This window comes from Carassius carassius, chromosome 22 (assembly GCF_963082965.1).
Source record: "Carassius carassius chromosome 22, fCarCar2.1, whole genome shotgun sequence".
NCBI classification, from domain to species: domain Eukaryota; kingdom Metazoa; phylum Chordata; class Actinopteri; order Cypriniformes; family Cyprinidae; genus Carassius; species Carassius carassius.
Window position 1 is genome coordinate 22,463,253 of NC_081776.1, and position 17,166 is coordinate 22,480,418.

The 17,166-nt window shown below is 49.0% G+C and overlaps 15 non-coding genes across 15 annotated transcripts; 9 read left to right on the forward strand and 6 right to left on the reverse strand.

Moving 5' to 3' along the window:
• The first annotated feature begins 678 nt into the window (after positions 1–678).
• On the forward strand, positions 679–752 carry trnam-cau (transfer RNA methionine (anticodon CAU)). Its single transcript has one exon. It is a non-coding gene; the product is annotated as a tRNA-Met (tRNA).
• A 1,205-nt stretch (positions 753–1,957) lies between these two features.
• trnal-cag (transfer RNA leucine (anticodon CAG)) lies at positions 1,958–2,040 on the reverse strand. The gene has a single exon. It is a non-coding gene; the product is annotated as a tRNA-Leu (tRNA).
• Positions 2,041–2,136: 96 nt separating this feature from the next.
• On the forward strand, positions 2,137–2,210 carry trnam-cau (transfer RNA methionine (anticodon CAU)). The gene has a single exon. It is a non-coding gene; the product is annotated as a tRNA-Met (tRNA).
• A 1,204-nt stretch (positions 2,211–3,414) lies between these two features.
• Positions 3,415–3,497, reverse strand: trnal-cag (transfer RNA leucine (anticodon CAG)). The gene has a single exon. It is a non-coding gene; the product is annotated as a tRNA-Leu (tRNA).
• A 96-nt stretch (positions 3,498–3,593) lies between these two features.
• trnam-cau (transfer RNA methionine (anticodon CAU)) lies at positions 3,594–3,667 on the forward strand. The gene has a single exon. It is a non-coding gene; the product is annotated as a tRNA-Met (tRNA).
• Positions 3,668–5,050: 1,383 nt separating this feature from the next.
• Positions 5,051–5,124, forward strand: trnam-cau (transfer RNA methionine (anticodon CAU)). Its single transcript has one exon. It is a non-coding gene; the product is annotated as a tRNA-Met (tRNA).
• A 1,205-nt stretch (positions 5,125–6,329) lies between these two features.
• Positions 6,330–6,412, reverse strand: trnal-cag (transfer RNA leucine (anticodon CAG)). Its single transcript has one exon. It is a non-coding gene; the product is annotated as a tRNA-Leu (tRNA).
• Positions 6,413–6,508: 96 nt separating this feature from the next.
• trnam-cau (transfer RNA methionine (anticodon CAU)) lies at positions 6,509–6,582 on the forward strand. Its single transcript has one exon. It is a non-coding gene; the product is annotated as a tRNA-Met (tRNA).
• A 1,204-nt stretch (positions 6,583–7,786) lies between these two features.
• trnal-uag (transfer RNA leucine (anticodon UAG)) lies at positions 7,787–7,869 on the reverse strand. Its single transcript has one exon. It is a non-coding gene; the product is annotated as a tRNA-Leu (tRNA).
• A 96-nt stretch (positions 7,870–7,965) lies between these two features.
• On the forward strand, positions 7,966–8,039 carry trnam-cau (transfer RNA methionine (anticodon CAU)). Its single transcript has one exon. It is a non-coding gene; the product is annotated as a tRNA-Met (tRNA).
• A 1,943-nt stretch (positions 8,040–9,982) lies between these two features.
• trnal-cag (transfer RNA leucine (anticodon CAG)) lies at positions 9,983–10,065 on the reverse strand. The gene has a single exon. It is a non-coding gene; the product is annotated as a tRNA-Leu (tRNA).
• A 96-nt stretch (positions 10,066–10,161) lies between these two features.
• Positions 10,162–10,235, forward strand: trnam-cau (transfer RNA methionine (anticodon CAU)). The gene has a single exon. It is a non-coding gene; the product is annotated as a tRNA-Met (tRNA).
• A 1,204-nt stretch (positions 10,236–11,439) lies between these two features.
• On the reverse strand, positions 11,440–11,522 carry trnal-uag (transfer RNA leucine (anticodon UAG)). Its single transcript has one exon. It is a non-coding gene; the product is annotated as a tRNA-Leu (tRNA).
• A 2,292-nt stretch (positions 11,523–13,814) lies between these two features.
• Positions 13,815–13,888, forward strand: trnam-cau (transfer RNA methionine (anticodon CAU)). Its single transcript has one exon. It is a non-coding gene; the product is annotated as a tRNA-Met (tRNA).
• A 1,384-nt stretch (positions 13,889–15,272) lies between these two features.
• On the forward strand, positions 15,273–15,346 carry trnam-cau (transfer RNA methionine (anticodon CAU)). Its single transcript has one exon. It is a non-coding gene; the product is annotated as a tRNA-Met (tRNA).
• The last annotated feature ends 1,820 nt before the right edge of the window (positions 15,347–17,166 follow it).

A 17,166-nucleotide genomic window follows, 5' to 3' on the forward strand; every position in this document is an offset into this window, starting at 1 on the left:
TACTATCAAGCCTCTGCAACTGATCCAGGATGCAGCAGCGAGAGTGGTCTTCAACGAGCCAAAGAAAACCCACCTCACACCTCTCTTCATAATTTTGCACTGGCTACCAATAGCTGTTCGCATCAGATTCAAGATACTGATGTTTGCCTACAAGATAACCACTGGCTCTGCAGCTACATACCTAAAGTCGCTGGTTCAGACCTATGCTTGCGTTCTGCAAGTGAACGACGCCTCGTGGTGCCATCCCAAAGAGGCACAAAATCACTCTCAAGGACCTTTTCCTGGACTGTTCCCAGCTGGTGCATCGGCTTGCCTATCTCAACTCGAGCAGCGGAGGCTTTAACCATTTTCAAAAAGTGTCTAAAAACTCATCCTTGTCTTCAACGCCTGCCCAATGAATACTAGCATTTGCCAAATGCTGTGTTTTGTCAAAGTTAACGTCCTGCTGGCTCAACGTAGCAGAAGACTGAAGTCTCTGTCTGCAGCCAAAGGATAGATCTGTCAGAAGTTGGATTCGAACCCACGCCTCCAGGGGAGACTGCGACCTGAACAGAGCGCCTTAGACCGCTTGGCCATCCTGACACCCTTGATTGGCTAGGGATGGCCTGTTGGAGCCACACCTGAATGCAAGGATCTAGAAGCTACTTATTCTCTGTTTGTGCACCCTTTAGCTCACAAGCCTCGTTGGCGCAGTTAGGCAGCGCGTCAGTCTCATAATCTGAAGGTTGTGAGTTCGAGCCTCACACGGGGCAGAGTGGTGCTTTTTTTCTGATCACTGAGAGCGCTTAGACCAGGGGTATCAAACTAAATTCCTTTAGGGCCCGAGCCCTGTAGAGTGTTGTTCCAAACCTTCTCAAACACACAAGGCATGTAGTTTTCAAATGAGCCTGAAGGCCATGATTAGTTGGATCAGGTGTGTTCAATCAGGCTTGAATCTAAACTCTGCAGGTCTCCGGCCTTCCAGGGACTGAGTTTGACACCCGTGGCTTAGAAAGAAAGAGTGAGGTTCTCTGTCCCCTTCCGTGTGGGTTTCCCTGTGTCTCCTGTGGGCAAAAGGCCACAGCTCCTCTTCAGGGCAGGTGAAATGATGTTTTGTAGAAAACTGTGAGGTTCCAGGTAAATTCCCTGAATCTCATCCAGCGACATTGTGTGTAGACCCGTGCCATCCTTTTATATACAATGAAGTGAAAATTCTGCATTCATGCTGGCTAACACTGAATGAAGGCAGTAATAGCATCCCTCTCATATTCATGTAACACATGGCCACATCCTCCTGAGGTTTTGTGAAGTTTCAAAGGCCATATTGCTGCACTGGCCCGGTCCTGCAGATTTGCCTTATACAAAGTTCGGAAGATTAGACCCTTCCAATCAGAGCAGGCCACACAACTCCTTGTCCAAGCTCTTTGTTTTCTCCAGACTGGGCTACTGTTATGCTCCCTTGGCGGGTCTTCCGGCACGTACTATCAAGCCTCTGCAACTGATCCAGGATGCAGCAGCGAGAGTGGTCTTCAACGAGCCAAAGAAAGCCCACGTCACACCTCTCTTCATAATTTTGCACTGGCTACCAATAGCTGTTCGCATCAGATTCAAGATACTGATGTTTGCCTACAAGATAACCACTGGCTCTGCAGCAATATACCTAAAGTCGCTGGTTCAGACCTATGCTTGCGTTCTGCAAGTGAACGACACCTCGTGGTGCCATCCCAAAGAGGCACAAAATCACTCTCAAGGACCTTTTCCTGGACTGTTCCCAGCTGGTGGATCGGCTTGCCTATCTCAATTCAATCAGCGGAGGCTTTAACCATTTTCAAAAAGTGTCTAAAAACTCATCCTTGTCTTCAACGCCTGCCCAATGAATACTAGCATTTGCCAAATGCTGTGTTTTGTCAAAGTTAACGCCCTGCTGGCTCAACGTAGCAGAAGACTGAAGTCTCTGTCTGCAGCCAAAGGATAGATCTGTCAGAAGTGGGATTCGAACCCACGCCTCCAGGGGAGACTGCGACCTGAACGCAGCGCCTTAGACCGCTCGGCCATCCTGACACACTTGGTTGGCTAGGGATGGCCTGTTGGAGCCACACCTGAATGCACGGATCTAGAAGCTACTTATTCTCTGTTTGGGCGCCCTTTAGCCCACAAGCCTCGTTGGCGCAGTTAGGCAGTGCGTCAGTCTCATAATCTGAAGGACGTGAGTTCGAGCCTCACACGGGGCAGAGTGGTGCTTTTTTCTGATCACTGAGAGCGCTTAGACCAGGGTTATCAAACTAAATTCCTTTAGGGCCCGAGCCCTGTAGAGTGTTCTTCCAACCCTTCTCAAACACACAAGGCATGTAGTTTTCAAATGAGCCTGAAGGCCATGATTAGTTGGATCAGGTGTGTTCAATCAGGCTTGAATCTAAACTCTGCAGGTCTCCGGCCTTCCAGGGACTGAGTTTGACACCCGTGGCTAAGAAAGAAAGAGTGAGGTTCTCTGTCCCCTTCCGTGTGTGTTTCCCTGTGTCTCCTGGGGGCAAAAGGCAACAGCTCCTCTTCAGGGCAGGTGAAATGAGGTTTTGTGGAAAACTGTGAGGTTCCAGGTAAATTCCCTGAATCTAATCCAGCGACATTGCGTGTAGACCCGTGCCATCCTTTCAGATACAATGAAGTGAAAATTCTGCATTCATGCTGGCTAACACTGCATGAAGGCAGTAATAGAATCCCTCTCATATTCATGTAACACATGGCCACGTCGTCCTGAGGTTTTGTGAAGTTTCAAAGGCCATATTGCTGCACTGGCCCGGTCCTGCAGATTTGCCTTATACAACGTTCGGGAGATTAGACCCTTCCGATCCGAGCAGGCCACACAACTCCTTGTCCAAGCTCTTTGTTTTCTCCAGACTGGGCTACTGTTATGCTCACTTGGTGGGTCTTCCGGCACGTACTATCAAGCCTCTGCAACTGATCCAGGATGCAGCAGCGAGAGTGGTCTTCAACGAGCCAAAGAAAGCCCACGTCACACCTCTCTTCATAATTTTGCACTGGCTACCAATAGCTGTTCGCATCAGATTCAAGATACTGATGTTTGCCTACAAGATAACCACTGGCTCTGCAGCAATATACCTAAAGTCGCTGGTTCAGACCTATGCTTGCGTTCTGCAAGTGAACGACGCCTCGTGGTGCCATCCCAAAGAGGCACAAAATCACTCTCAAGGACCTTTTCCTGGACTGTTCCCAGCTGGTGGATCGGCTTGCCTATCTCAATTCAATCAGCGGAGGCTTTAACCATTTTCAAAAAGTGTCTAAAAACTCATCCTTGTCTTCAACGCCTGCCCAATGAATACTAGCATTTGCCAAATGCTGTGTTTTGTCAAAGTTAACGCCCTGCTGGCTCAACGTAGCAGAAGACTGAAGTCTCTGTCTGCAGCCAAAGGATAGATCTGTCAGAAGTGGGATTCGAACCCACGCCTCCAGGGGAGACTGCGACCTGAACGCAGCGCCTTAGACCGCTCGGCCATCCTGACACACTTGGTTGGCTAGGGATGGCCTGTTGGAGCCACACCTGAATGCACGGATCTAGAAGCTACTTATTCTCTGTTTGGGCGCCCTTTAGCCCACAAGCCTCGTTGGCGCAGTTAGGCAGTGCGTCAGTCTCATAATCTGAAGGACGTGAGTTCGAGCCTCACACGGGGCAGAGTGGTGCTTTTTTCTGATCACTGAGAGCGCTTAGACCAGGGTTATCAAACTAAATTCCTTTAGGGCCCGAGCCCTGTAGAGTGTTCTTCCAACCCTTCTCAAACACACAAGGCATGTAGTTTTCAAATGAGCCTGAAGGCCATGATTAGTTGGATCAGGTGTGTTCAATCAGGCTTGAATCTAAACTCTGCAGGTCTCCGGCCTTCCAGGGACTGAGTTTGACACCCGTGGCTAAGAAAGAAAGAGTGAGGTTCTCTGTCCCCTTCCGTGTGTGTTTCCCTGTGTCTCCTGGGGGCAAAAGGCAACAGCTCCTCTTCAGGGCAGGTGAAATGAGGTTTTGTGGAAAACTGTGAGGTTCCAGGTAAATTCCCTGAATCTAATCCAGCGACATTGCGTGTAGACCCGTGCCATCCTTTCAGATACAATGAAGTGAAAATTCTGCATTCATGCTGGCTAACACTGCATGAAGGCAGTAATAGAATCCCTCTCATATTCATGTAACACATGGCCACGTCGTCCTGAGGTTTTGTGAAGTTTCAAAGGCCATATTGCTGCACTGGCCCGGTCCTGCAGATTTGCCTTATACAACGTTCGGGAGATTAGACCCTTCCGATCCGAGCAGGCCACACAACTCCTTGTCCAAGCTCTTTGTTTTCTCCAGACTGGGCTACTGTTATGCTCACTTGGTGGGTCTTCCGGCACGTACTATCAAGCCTCTGCAACTGATCCAGGATGCAGCAGCGAGAGTGGTCTTCAACGAGCCAAAGAAAGCCCACGTCACACCTCTCTTCATAATTTTGCACTGGCTACCAATAGCTGTTCGCATCAGATTCAAGATACTGATGTTTGCCTACAAGATAACCACTGGCTCTGCAGCAATATACCTAAAGTCGCTGGTTCAGACCTATGCTTGCGTTCTGCAAGTGAACGACGCCTCGTGGTGCCATCCCAAAGAGGCACAAAATCACTCTCAAGGACCTTTTCCTGGACTGTTCCCAGCTGGTGCATCGGCTTGCCTATCTCAACTCGAGCAGCGGAGGCTTTAACCATTTTCAAAAAGTGTCTAAAAACTCATCCTTGTCTTCAACGCCTGCCCAATGAATACTAGCATTTGCCAAATGCTGTGTTTTGTCAAAGTTAACGTCCTGCTGGCTCAACGTAGCAGAAGACTGAAGTCTCTGTCTGCAGCCAAAGGATAGATCTGTCAGAAGTTGGATTCGAACCCACACCTCCAGGGGAGACTGCGACCTGAACACAGCGCCTTAGACCGCTTGGCCATCCTGACACCCTTGATTGGCTAGGGATGGCCTGTTGGAGCCACACCTGAATGCAAGGATCTAGAAGCTACTTATTCTCTGTTTGTGCACCCTTTAGCTCACAAGCCTCGTTGGCGCAGTTAGGCAGCGCGTCAGTCTCATAATCTGAAGGTTGTGAGTTCGAGCCTCACACGGGGCAGAGTGGTGCTTTTTTTCTGATCACTGAGAGCGCTTAGACCAGGGGTATCAAACTAAATTCCTTTAGGGCCCGAGCCCTGTAGAGTGTTGTTCCAAACCTTCTCAAACACACAAGGCATGTAGTTTTCAAATGAGCCTGAAGGCCATGATTAGTTGGATCAGGTGTGTTCAATCAGGCTTGAATCTAAACTCTGCAGGTCTCCGGCCTTCCAGGGACTGAGTTTGACACCCGTGGCTTAGAAAGAAAGAGTGAGGTTCTCTGTCCCCTTCCGTGTGGGTTTCCCTGTGTCTCCTGGGGGCAAAAGGCCACAGCTCCTCTTCAGGGCAGGTGAAATGATGTTTTGTAGAAAACTGTGAGGTTCCAGGTAAATTCCCTGAATCTCATCCAGCGACATTGTGTGTAGACCCGTGCCATCCTTTTATATACAATGAAGTGAAAATTCTGCATTCATGCTGGCTAACACTGAATGAAGGCAGTAATAGCATCCCTCTCATATTCATGTAACACATGGCCACATCCTCCTGAGGTTTTGTGAAGTTTCAAAGGCCATATTGCTGCACTGGCCCGGTCCTGCAGATTTGCCTTATACAAAGTTCGGAAGATTAGACCCTTCCAATCAGAGCAGGCCACACAACTCCTTGTCCAAGCTCTTTGTTTTCTCCAGACTGGGCTACTGTTATGCTCCCTTGGCGGGTCTTCCGGCACGTACTATCAAGCCTCTGCAACTGATCCAGGATGCAGCAGCGAGAGTGGTCTTCAACGAGCCAAAGAAAGCCCACGTCACACCTCTCTTCATAATTTTGCACTGGCTACCAATAGCTGTTCGCATCAGATTCAAGATACTGATGTTTGCCTACAAGATAACCACTGGCTCTGCAGCAATATACCTAAAGTCGCTGGTTCAGACCTATGCTTGCGTTCTGCAAGTGAACGACACCTCGTGGTGCCATCCCAAAGAGGCACAAAATCACTCTCAAGGACCTTTTCCTGGACTGTTCCCAGCTGGTGGATCGGCTTGCCTATCTCAATTCAATCAGCGGAGGCTTTAACCATTTTCAAAAAGTGTCTAAAAACTCATCCTTGTCTTCAACGCCTGCCCAATGAATACTAGCATTTGCCAAATGCTGTGTTTTGTCAAAGTTAACGCCCTGCTGGCTCAACGTAGCAGAAGACTGAAGTCTCTGTCTGCAGCCAAAGGATAGATCTGTCAGAAGTGGGATTCGAACCCACGCCTCCAGGGGAGACTGCGACCTGAACGCAGCGCCTTAGACCGCTCGGCCATCCTGACACACTTGGTTGGCTAGGGATGGCCTGTTGGAGCCACACCTGAATGCACGGATCTAGAAGCTACTTATTCTCTGTTTGGGCGCCCTTTAGCCCACAAGCCTCGTTGGCGCAGTTAGGCAGTGCGTCAGTCTCATAATCTGAAGGACGTGAGTTCGAGCCTCACACGGGGCAGAGTGGTGCTTTTTTCTGATCACTGAGAGCGCTTAGACCAGGGTTATCAAACTAAATTCCTTTAGGGCCCGAGCCCTGTAGAGTGTTCTTCCAACCCTTCTCAAACACACAAGGCATGTAGTTTTCAAATGAGCCTGAAGGCCATGATTAGTTGGATCAGGTGTGTTCAATCAGGCTTGAATCTAAACTCTGCAGGTCTCCGGCCTTCCAGGGACTGAGTTTGACACCCGTGGCTAAGAAAGAAAGAGTGAGGTTCTCTGTCCCCTTCCGTGTGTGTTTCCCTGTGTCTCCTGGGGGCAAAAGGCAACAGCTCCTCTTCAGGGCAGGTGAAATGAGGTTTTGTGGAAAACTGTGAGGTTCCAGGTAAATTCCCTGAATCTAATCCAGCGACATTGCGTGTAGACCCGTGCCATCCTTTCAGATACAATGAAGTGAAAATTCTGCATTCATGCTGGCTAACACTGCATGAAGGCAGTAATAGAATCCCTCTCATATTCATGTAACACATGGCCACGTCGTCCTGAGGTTTTGTGAAGTTTCAAAGGCCATATTGCTGCACTGGCCCGGTCCTGCAGATTTGCCTTATACAACGTTCGGGAGATTAGACCCTTCCGATCCGAGCAGGCCACACAACTCCTTGTCCAAGCTCTTTGTTTTCTCCAGACTGGGCTACTGTTATGCTCACTTGGTGGGTCTTCCGGCACGTACTATCAAGCCTCTGCAACTGATCCAGGATGCAGCAGCGAGAGTGGTCTTCAACGAGCCAAAGAAAGCCCACGTCACACCTCTCTTCATAATTTTGCACTGGCTACCAATAGCTGTTCGCATCAGATTCAAGATACTGATGTTTGCCTACAAGATAACCACTGGCTCTGCAGCAATATACCTAAAGTCGCTGGTTCAGACCTATGCTTGCGTTCTGCAAGTGAACGACGCCTCGTGGTGCCATCCCAAAGAGGCACAAAATCACTCTCAAGGACCTTTTCCTGGACTGTTCCCAGCTGGTGGATCGGCTTGCCTATCTCAATTCAATCAGCGGAGGCTTTAACCATTTTCAAAAAGTGTCTAAAAACTCATCCTTGTCTTCAACGCCTGCCCAATGAATACTAGCATTTGCCAAATGCTGTGTTTTGTCAAAGTTAACATCCTGCTGGCTCAACGTAGCAGAAGACTGAAGTCTCTGTCTGCAGCCAAAGGATAGATCTGTCAGAAGTGGGATTCGAACCCAAGCCTCCAGGGGAGACTGCGACCTAAACGCAGCGACTTAGACCGCTCGGCCATCCTGACACCCTTGATTGGCTAGGGATGGCCTGTTGGAGCCAGACCTGAATGCAAGGATCTAGAAGCTACTTATTCTCTGTTTGGGCGCCCTTTAGCCCACAAGCCTCGTTGGTGCAGTTAGGCAGTGCATCAGTCTCATAATCTGAAGGTCGTGAGTTCGAGCCTCACACGGGGCAGAGTGGTGCTTTTTTTCTGATCACTGAGAGTGCTTAGACCAGGGGTATCAAACTAAATTCCTTTAGGGCCCGAGCCCTGTAGAGTGTTGTTCCAACCCTTCTCAAACACACAAGGCATGTAGTTTTCAAATGAGCCTGAAGGCCATGATTAGTTGGATCAGGTGTGTTCAATCAGGCTTGAATCTAAACTCTGCAGGTCTCCGGCCTTCCAGGGACTGAGTTTGACACCCGTGGCTTAGAAAGAAAGAGTGAGGTTCTCTGTCCCCTTCCGTGTGGGTTTCCATGTGCCTCCTGGGGGCAAAAGGCCACAGCTCCTCTTCAGGGCAGGTGAAATGATGTTTTGTGGAAAACTGTGAGGTTCCAGGTAAATTCCCTGAATCTCATCCAGCGACATTGCGTGTAGACCCGTGCCATCCTTTTATATACAATGAAGTGAAAATTCTGCATTCATGCTGGCTAACACTGAATGAAGGCAGTAATAGCATACCTCTCATATTCATGTAACACATGGCCACATCCTCCTGAGGTTTTGTGAAGTTTCAAAGGCCATATTGCTGCACTGGCCCGGTCCTGCAGATTTGCCTTATACAACGTTCGGAAGATTAGACCCTTCCGATCAGAGCAGGCCACACAACTCCTTGTCCAAGCTCTTTGTTTTCTCCAGACTGGGCTACTGTTATGCTCCCTTGGCGGGTCTTCCGGCACGTACTATCAAGCCTCTGCAACTGATCCAGGATGCAGCAGCGAGAGTGGTCTTCAACGAGCCAAAGAAAGCCCACGTCACACCTCTCTTCATAAATTTGCACTGGCTACCAATAGCTATTCGCATCAGATTCAAGATACTGATAATTGCCTACAAGATAACCACTGGCTCTGCAGCAATATACCTAAAGTCGCTGGTTCAGACCTATGCTTGCGTTCTGCAAGTGAACGACGCCTCGTCGTTCCAGGGACTGAGTTGGACACCCGTGGCTAAGAAAGAAAGAGTGAGGTTCTCTGTCCCCTTCCGTGTGGGTTTCCCTGTGTCTCCTGGGGGCAAAATGCCACAGCTCCTCTTCAGGGCAGGTGAAATGATGTTTTGTGGAAAACTGTGAGGTTCCAGGTAAATTCCCTGAATCTCATCCAGCGATATTGCGTGTAGACCCGTGCCATCCTTTCATATACAATGAAGTGAAAATTCTGCATTCATGCTGGCTAACACTGCATGAAGGCAGTAATAGAATCTCTCTCATATTCATGTAACACATGGCCACTTCGTCCTGAGGTTTTGTGAAGTTTCAAATGCCATATTGCTGCACTGGCCCGGTCCTGCAGATTTGCCTTATACAACGTTCGGGAGATTAGACCCTTCCGATCAGAGCAGGCCACACAACTCCTTGTCCAAGCTCTTTGTTTTCTCCAGACTGGGCTACTGTTATGCTCCCTTGGCGGGTCTTCCGGCACGTACTATCAAGCCTCTGCAACTGATCCAGGATGCAGCAGCGAGAGTGGTCTTCAACGAGCCAAAGAAAGCCCACGTCACACCTCTCTTCATAATTTTGCACTGGCTACCAATAGCTGTTCGCATCAGATTCAAGATACTGATGTTTGCCTACAAGATAACCACTGGCTCTGCAGCAATATACCTAAAGTCGCTGGTTCAGACCTATGCTTGCGTTCTGCAAGTGAACGACACCTCGTGGTGCCATCCCAAAGAGGCACAAAATCACTCTCAAGGACCTTTTCCTGGACTGTTCCCAGCTGGTGGATCGGCTTGCCTATCTCAATTCAATCAGCGGAGGCTTTAACCATTTTCAAAAAGTGTCTAAAAACTCATCCTTGTCTTCAACGCCTGCCCAATGAATACTAGCATTTGCCAAATGCTGTGTTTTGTCAAAGTTAACGCCCTGCTGGCTCAACGTAGCAGAAGACTGAAGTCTCTGTCTGCAGCCAAAGGATAGATCTGTCAGAAGTGGGATTCGAACCCACGCCTCCAGGGGAGACTGCGACCTGAACGCAGCGCCTTAGACCGCTCGGCCATCCTGACACACTTGGTTGGCTAGGGATGGCCTGTTGGAGCCACACCTGAATGCACGGATCTAGAAGCTACTTATTCTCTGTTTGGGCGCCCTTTAGCCCACAAGCCTCGTTGGCGCAGTTAGGCAGTGCGTCAGTCTCATAATCTGAAGGACGTGAGTTCGAGCCTCACACGGGGCAGAGTGGTGCTTTTTTCTGATCACTGAGAGCGCTTAGACCAGGGTTATCAAACTAAATTCCTTTAGGGCCCGAGCCCTGTAGAGTGTTCTTCCAACCCTTCTCAAACACACAAGGCATGTAGTTTTCAAATGAGCCTGAAGGCCATGATTAGTTGGATCAGGTGTGTTCAATCAGGCTTGAATCTAAACTCTGCAGGTCTCCGGCCTTCCAGGGACTGAGTTTGACACCCGTGGCTAAGAAAGAAAGAGTGAGGTTCTCTGTCCCCTTCCGTGTGTGTTTCCCTGTGTCTCCTGGGGGCAAAAGGCAACAGCTCCTCTTCAGGGCAGGTGAAATGAGGTTTTGTGGAAAACTGTGAGGTTCCAGGTAAATTCCCTGAATCTAATCCAGCGACATTGCGTGTAGACCCGTGCCATCCTTTCAGATACAATGAAGTGAAAATTCTGCATTCATGCTGGCTAACACTGCATGAAGGCAGTAATAGAATCCCTCTCATATTCATGTAACACATGGCCACGTCGTCCTGAGGTTTTGTGAAGTTTCAAAGGCCATATTGCTGCACTGGCCCGGTCCTGCAGATTTGCCTTATACAACGTTCGGGAGATTAGACCCTTCCGATCCGAGCAGGCCACACAACTCCTTGTCCAAGCTCTTTGTTTTCTCCAGACTGGGCTACTGTTATGCTCACTTGGTGGGTCTTCCGGCACGTACTATCAAGCCTCTGCAACTGATCCAGGATGCAGCAGCGAGAGTGGTCTTCAACGAGCCAAAGAAAGCCCACGTCACACCTCTCTTCATAATTTTGCACTGGCTACCAATAGCTGTTCGCATCAGATTCAAGATACTGATGTTTGCCTACAAGATAACCACTGGCTCTGCAGCAATATACCTAAAGTCGCTGGTTCAGACCTATGCTTGCGTTCTGCAAGTGAACGACGCCTCGTGGTGCCATCCCAAAGAGGCACAAAATCACTCTCAAGGACCTTTTCCTGGACTGTTCCCAGCTGGTGGATCGGCTTGCCTATCTCAATTCAATCAGCGGAGGCTTTAACCATTTTCAAAAAGTGTCTAAAAACTCATCCTTGTCTTCAACGCCTGCCCAATGAATACTAGCATTTGCCAAATGCTGTGTTTTGTCAAAGTTAACATCCTGCTGGCTCAACGTAGCAGAAGACTGAAGTCTCTGTCTGCAGCCAAAGGATAGATCTGTCAGAAGTGGGATTCGAACCCAAGCCTCCAGGGGAGACTGCGACCTAAACGCAGCGACTTAGACCGCTCGGCCATCCTGACACCCTTGATTGGCTAGGGATGGCCTGTTGGAGCCAGACCTGAATGCAAGGATCTAGAAGCTACTTATTCTCTGTTTGGGCGCCCTTTAGCCCACAAGCCTCGTTGGTGCAGTTAGGCAGTGCATCAGTCTCATAATCTGAAGGTCGTGAGTTCCAGCCTCACACGGGGCAGAGTGGTGCTTTTTTTCTGATCACTGAGAGTGCTTAGACCAGGGGTATCAAACTAAATTCCTTTAGGGCCCGAGCCCTGTAGAGTGTTGTTCCAACCCTTCTCAAACACACAAGGCATGTAGTTTTCAAATGAGCCTGAAGGCCATGATTAGTTGGATCAGGTGTGTTCAATCAGGCTTGAATCTAAACTCTGCAGGTCTCCGGCCTTCCAGGGACTGAGTTTGACACCCGTGGCTTAGAAAGAAAGAGTGAGGTTCTCTGTCCCCTTCCGTGTGGGTTTCCATGTGCCTCCTGGGGGCAAAAGGCCACAGCTCCTCTTCAGGGCAGGTGAAATGATGTTTTGTGGAAAACTGTGAGGTTCCAGGTAAATTCCCTGAATCTCATCCAGCGACATTGCGTGTAGACCCGTGCCATCCTTTTATATACAATGAAGTGAAAATTCTGCATTCATGCTGGCTAACACTGAATGAAGGCAGTAATAGCATACCTCTCATATTCATGTAACACATGGCCACATCCTCCTGAGGTTTTGTGAAGTTTCAAAGGCCATATTGCTGCACTGGCCCGGTCCTGCAGATTTGCCTTATACAACGTTCGGAAGATTAGACCCTTCCGATCAGAGCAGGCCACACAACTCCTTGTCCAAGCTCTTTGTTTTCTCCAGACTGGGCTACTGTTATGCTCCCTTGGCGGGTCTTCCGGCACGTACTATCAAGCCTCTGCAACTGATCCAGGATGCAGCAGCGAGAGTGGTCTTCAACGAGCCAAAGAAAGCCCACGTCACACCTCTCTTCATAAATTTGCACTGGCTACCAATAGCTATTCGCATCAGATTCAAGATACTGATAATTGCCTACAAGATAACCACTGGCTCTGCAGCAATATACCTAAAGTCGCTGGTTCAGACCTATGCTTGCGTTCTGCAAGTGAACGACGCCTCGTCGTTCCAGGGACTGAGTTGGACACCCGTGGCTAAGAAAGAAAGAGTGAGGTTCTCTGTCCCCTTCCGTGTGGGTTTCCCTGTGTCTCCTGGGGGCAAAATGCCACAGCTCCTCTTCAGGGCAGGTGAAATGATGTTTTGTGGAAAACTGTGAGGTTCCAGGTAAATTCCCTGAATCTCATCCAGCGATATTGCGTGTAGACCCGTGCCATCCTTTCATATACAATGAAGTGAAAATTCTGCATTCATGCTGGCTAACACTGCATGAAGGCAGTAATAGAATCTCTCTCATATTCATGTAACACATGGCCACTTCGTCCTGAGGTTTTGTGAAGTTTCAAATGCCATATTGCTGCACTGGCCCGGTCCTGCAGATTTGCCTTATACAACGTTCGGGAGATTAGACCCTTCCGATCAGAGCAGGCCACACAACTCCTTGTCCAAGCTCTTTGTTTTCTCCAGACTGGGCTACTGTTATGCTCCCTTGGCGGGTCTTCCGGCACGTACTATCAAGCCTCTGCAACTGATCCAGGATGCAGCAGCGAGAGTGGTCTTCAACGAGCCAAAGAAAGCCCACGTCACACCTCTCTTCATAATTTTGCACTGGCTACCAATAGCTGTTCGCATCAGATTCAAGATACTGACGTTTGCCTACAAGATAACCACTGGCTCTGCAGCAATATACCTAAAGTCGCTGGTTCAGACCTATGCTTGCGTTCTGCAAGTGAACGACGCCTCGTGGTGCCATCCCAAAGAGGCACAAAATCACTCTCAAGGACATTTTCCTGGACTGTTCCCAGCTGGTGGATCGGCTTGCCTATCTCAATTCAATCAGCGGAGGCTTTAACCATATTCAAAAAGTGTCTAAAAACTCATCCTTGTCTTCATCGCCTGCCCAATGAATACTAGCACTTGCCAAATGCTGTGTTTTGTCAAAGTTAACGCCCTGCTGGCTCAACGTAGCAGAAGACTGAAGTCTCTGTCTGCAGCCAAAGGATAGATCTGTCAGAAGTGTGATTCGAACCCACGCCTCCAGGGGAGACTGCGACCTGAACTCGACGCCTTAGACCGCTCGGCCATCCTGACACCCTTGCTTGGCTAGGGATGGCCTGTTGGAGCCACACCTGAATGCAAGGATCTAGAAGCTACTTATTCTCTGTTTGGGCGCCTTTTATCCCACAAGCCTCGTTGGCGCAGTTAGGCAGCGCGTCAGTCTCATAATCTGAAGGTCGTGAGTTCGAGCCTCACACGGGGCAGATTGGTGCTTTTTTTCTGATCACTGAGAGCGCTTAGACCAGGGGTATCAAACTAAATTCCTTTAGGGCCCGAGCCCTGTAGAGTGTTGTTCCAACCCTTCTCAAACACACAAGGCATGTAGTTTTCAAATGAGCCTGAAGGCCATGATTAGTTGGATCAGGTGTGTTCAATCAAGCTTGAATCTAAACTCTGCAGGTATCCGGCCTTCCAGGGACTGAGTTTGACACCTGTGGCTTAGAAAGAAAGAGTGAGGTTCTCTGTCCCCTTCCGTGTGGGTTTTCCTATGCCTCCTGGGGGCAAAAGGCCACAGCTCCTCTTCAGGGCAGGTGAAATGATGTTTTGTGGAAAACTGTGAGGTTCCAGGTAAATTCCCTGAATCTTATCCAGCGACATTGCGTATAGACCTGTGCCATCCTTTTATATACAATGAAGTGAAAATTCCGCATTCATGCTGGCTAACACTGAATGAAGGCAGTAATAGCATCCCTCTCATATTCATGTAACACATGGCCACATCCTCCTGAGCTTTTGTGAAGTTTCAAAGGCCATATTGCTGCACTGGCCCGGTCCTGCAGATTTGCCTTATACAAAGTTCGGAAGATTAGACCCTTCCGATCAGAGCAGGCCACACAACTCCTTGTCCAAGCTCTTTGTTTTCTCCAGACTGGGCTACTGTTATGCTCCCTTGGCGGGTCTTCCGGCACGTACTATCAAGCCTCTGCAACTGATCCAGGATGCAGCAGCGAGAGTGGTCTTCAACGAGCCAAAGAAAACCCAAGTCACACCTCTCTTCATAATTTTGCACTGGCTACCAATAGCTGTTCGCATCAGATTCAAGATAATGATGTTTGCCTACAAGATAACCACTAGCTCTGCAGCAATATACCTAAAGTCGCTGGTTCAGACCTATGCTTGCATTCTGCAAGTGAACGACGCCTCGTGGTGCCATCCCAAAGAGGCACAAAATCACTCTCAAGGACATTTTCCTGGACTGTTCCCAGCTGGTGCATCGGCTTGCCTATCTCAATTCGAGCAGCGGAGGCTTTAACCATTTTCAAAAAGTGTCTAAAAACTCATCCTTGTCTTCAACGCCTGCCCAATGAATACTAGCATTTGCCAAATGCTGTGTTTTGTCAAAGTTAACGTCCTGCTGGCTCAACGTAGCAGAAGACTGAAGTCTCTGTCTGCAGCCAAAGGATAGATCTGTCAGAAGTGGGATTCGAACCCAAGCCTCCAGGGGAGACTGCAACCTAAACGCAGCGACTTAGACCGCTCGGCCATCCTGACACCCTTGATTGGCTAGAGATGGCCTGTTGGAGCCACACCTGAATGCAAGGATCTAGAAGCTACTTATTCTCTGTTTGGGCGCCCTTTAGCCCACAAGCCTCGTTGGTGCAGTTAGGCAGCGCATCAGTCTCATAATCTGAAGTTTGTGAGTTCGAGCCTCACACGGGGCAGAGTGGTGCTTTTTTTCTGATCACTGAGAGTGCTTAGACCAGGGGTATCAAACTAAATTCCTTTAGGGCCCGAGCCCTGTAGAGTGTTGTTCCAACCCTTCTCAAACACACAAGGCATGTAGTTTTCAAATGAGCCTGAAGGCCATGATTAGTTGGATCAGGTGTGTTCAATCAGGCTTGAATCTAAACTCTGCAGGTATCCGGCCTTCCAGGGACTGAGTTTGACACCCGTGGCTTAGAAAGAAAGAGTGAGGTTCTCTGTCCCCTTCCGTGTGGGTTTCCCTGTGTCTCCTGGGGGGCAAAAGGCCACAGCTCCTCTTCAGGGCAGGTGAAATGATGTTTTGTGGAAAACTGTGGGGTTCCAGGTAAATTCCCTGAATCTCATCCAGCGACCTTGCGTGTAGACCCGTGCCATCCTTTTATATAAAATGAAGTGAAAATTCTGCCTTCATGCTGGCTAACACTGAATGAAGGCAGTAATAGCATCCCTCTCATATTCATGTAACACATGGCCACATCCTCCTGAGGTTTTGTGAAGTTTCAAAGGCCATATTGCTGCACTTTAGCCCACAAGCCTCGTTGGCGCAGTTAGCCAGCGTGTCAGTCACATAATCTGAAGGTCGTGAGTTCCAGCCTCACACGGGGCAGAGTGGTGCTTTTTTTCTGATCGCTTAGACCAGGGGTATCAAACTAAATTTCTTTAGGGCCCAAACCCTGTAGAGTGTTGTTCCAACCCTTCTCAAACACACAAGGCATGTAGTTTTCAAATGAGCCTGAAGGCCATGATTAGTTGGATCAGGTGTGTTCAATCAGGCTTGAATCTAAACTCTGCAGGTCTCCGGCCTTCCAGGGACTGAGTTTGACACCCGTGGCTTAGAAAGAAAGAGTGAGGTTCTCTGTCCCCTTTCGTGTGGGTTTCCCTGTGTCTCCTGGGGGCAAAAGGCCACAGCTCCTCTTCAGGGCAGGTGAAATGATGTTTTGTTCAAAACTGTTAGGTTCCAGGTAAATTCCCTGAATCTCATCCAGCGGCATTGCGTGTAGACCCGTGCCATCCTTTTGTATACAATTAAGTGAAAATTCTGCATTCATGCTGGCTAACACTGAATGAAGGCAGTAATAGCATCCCTCTCATATTCATGTAACACATGACCACATCCTCCTGAGGTTTTGTGAAGTTTCAAAGGCCATATTGCTGCACTGGCCCGGTCCTGCAGATTTGCCTTATACAACGTTCGGAAGATTAGACCCTTCCGATCAGAGCAGGCCACACAACTCCTTGTCCAAGCTCTTTGTTTTCTCCAGACTGGGCTACTGTTATGCTCCCTTGGCGGGTCTTCCGGCACGTACTATCAAGCCTCTGCAACTGATCCAGGATGCAGCAGCGAGAGTGGTCTTCAACGAGCCAAAGAAAGCCCACTTCACACCTCTCTTCATAAATTTGCACTGGCTACCAATAGCTATTCGCATCAGATTCAAGATACTGATGTTTGCCTACAAGATAACCACTGGCTCTGCAGCAATATACCTAAAGTCGCTGGTTCAGACCTATGCTTGCGTTCTGCAAGTGAACGACGCCTCGTCGTTCCAGGGACTGAGTTGGACACCCGTGGCTAAGAAAGAAAGAGTGAGGTTCTCTGTCCCCTTCCGTGTGGGTTTCCCTGTGTCTCCTGGGGGCAAAATGCCACAGCTCCTCTTCAGGGCAGGTGAAATGATGTTTTGTGGAAAACTGTGAGGTTCCAGGTAAGATCCCTGAATCTCATCCAGCGACATTGCGTGTAGATCCTTGCCATCCTTTCATATACAATGAAGTGAAAATTCTG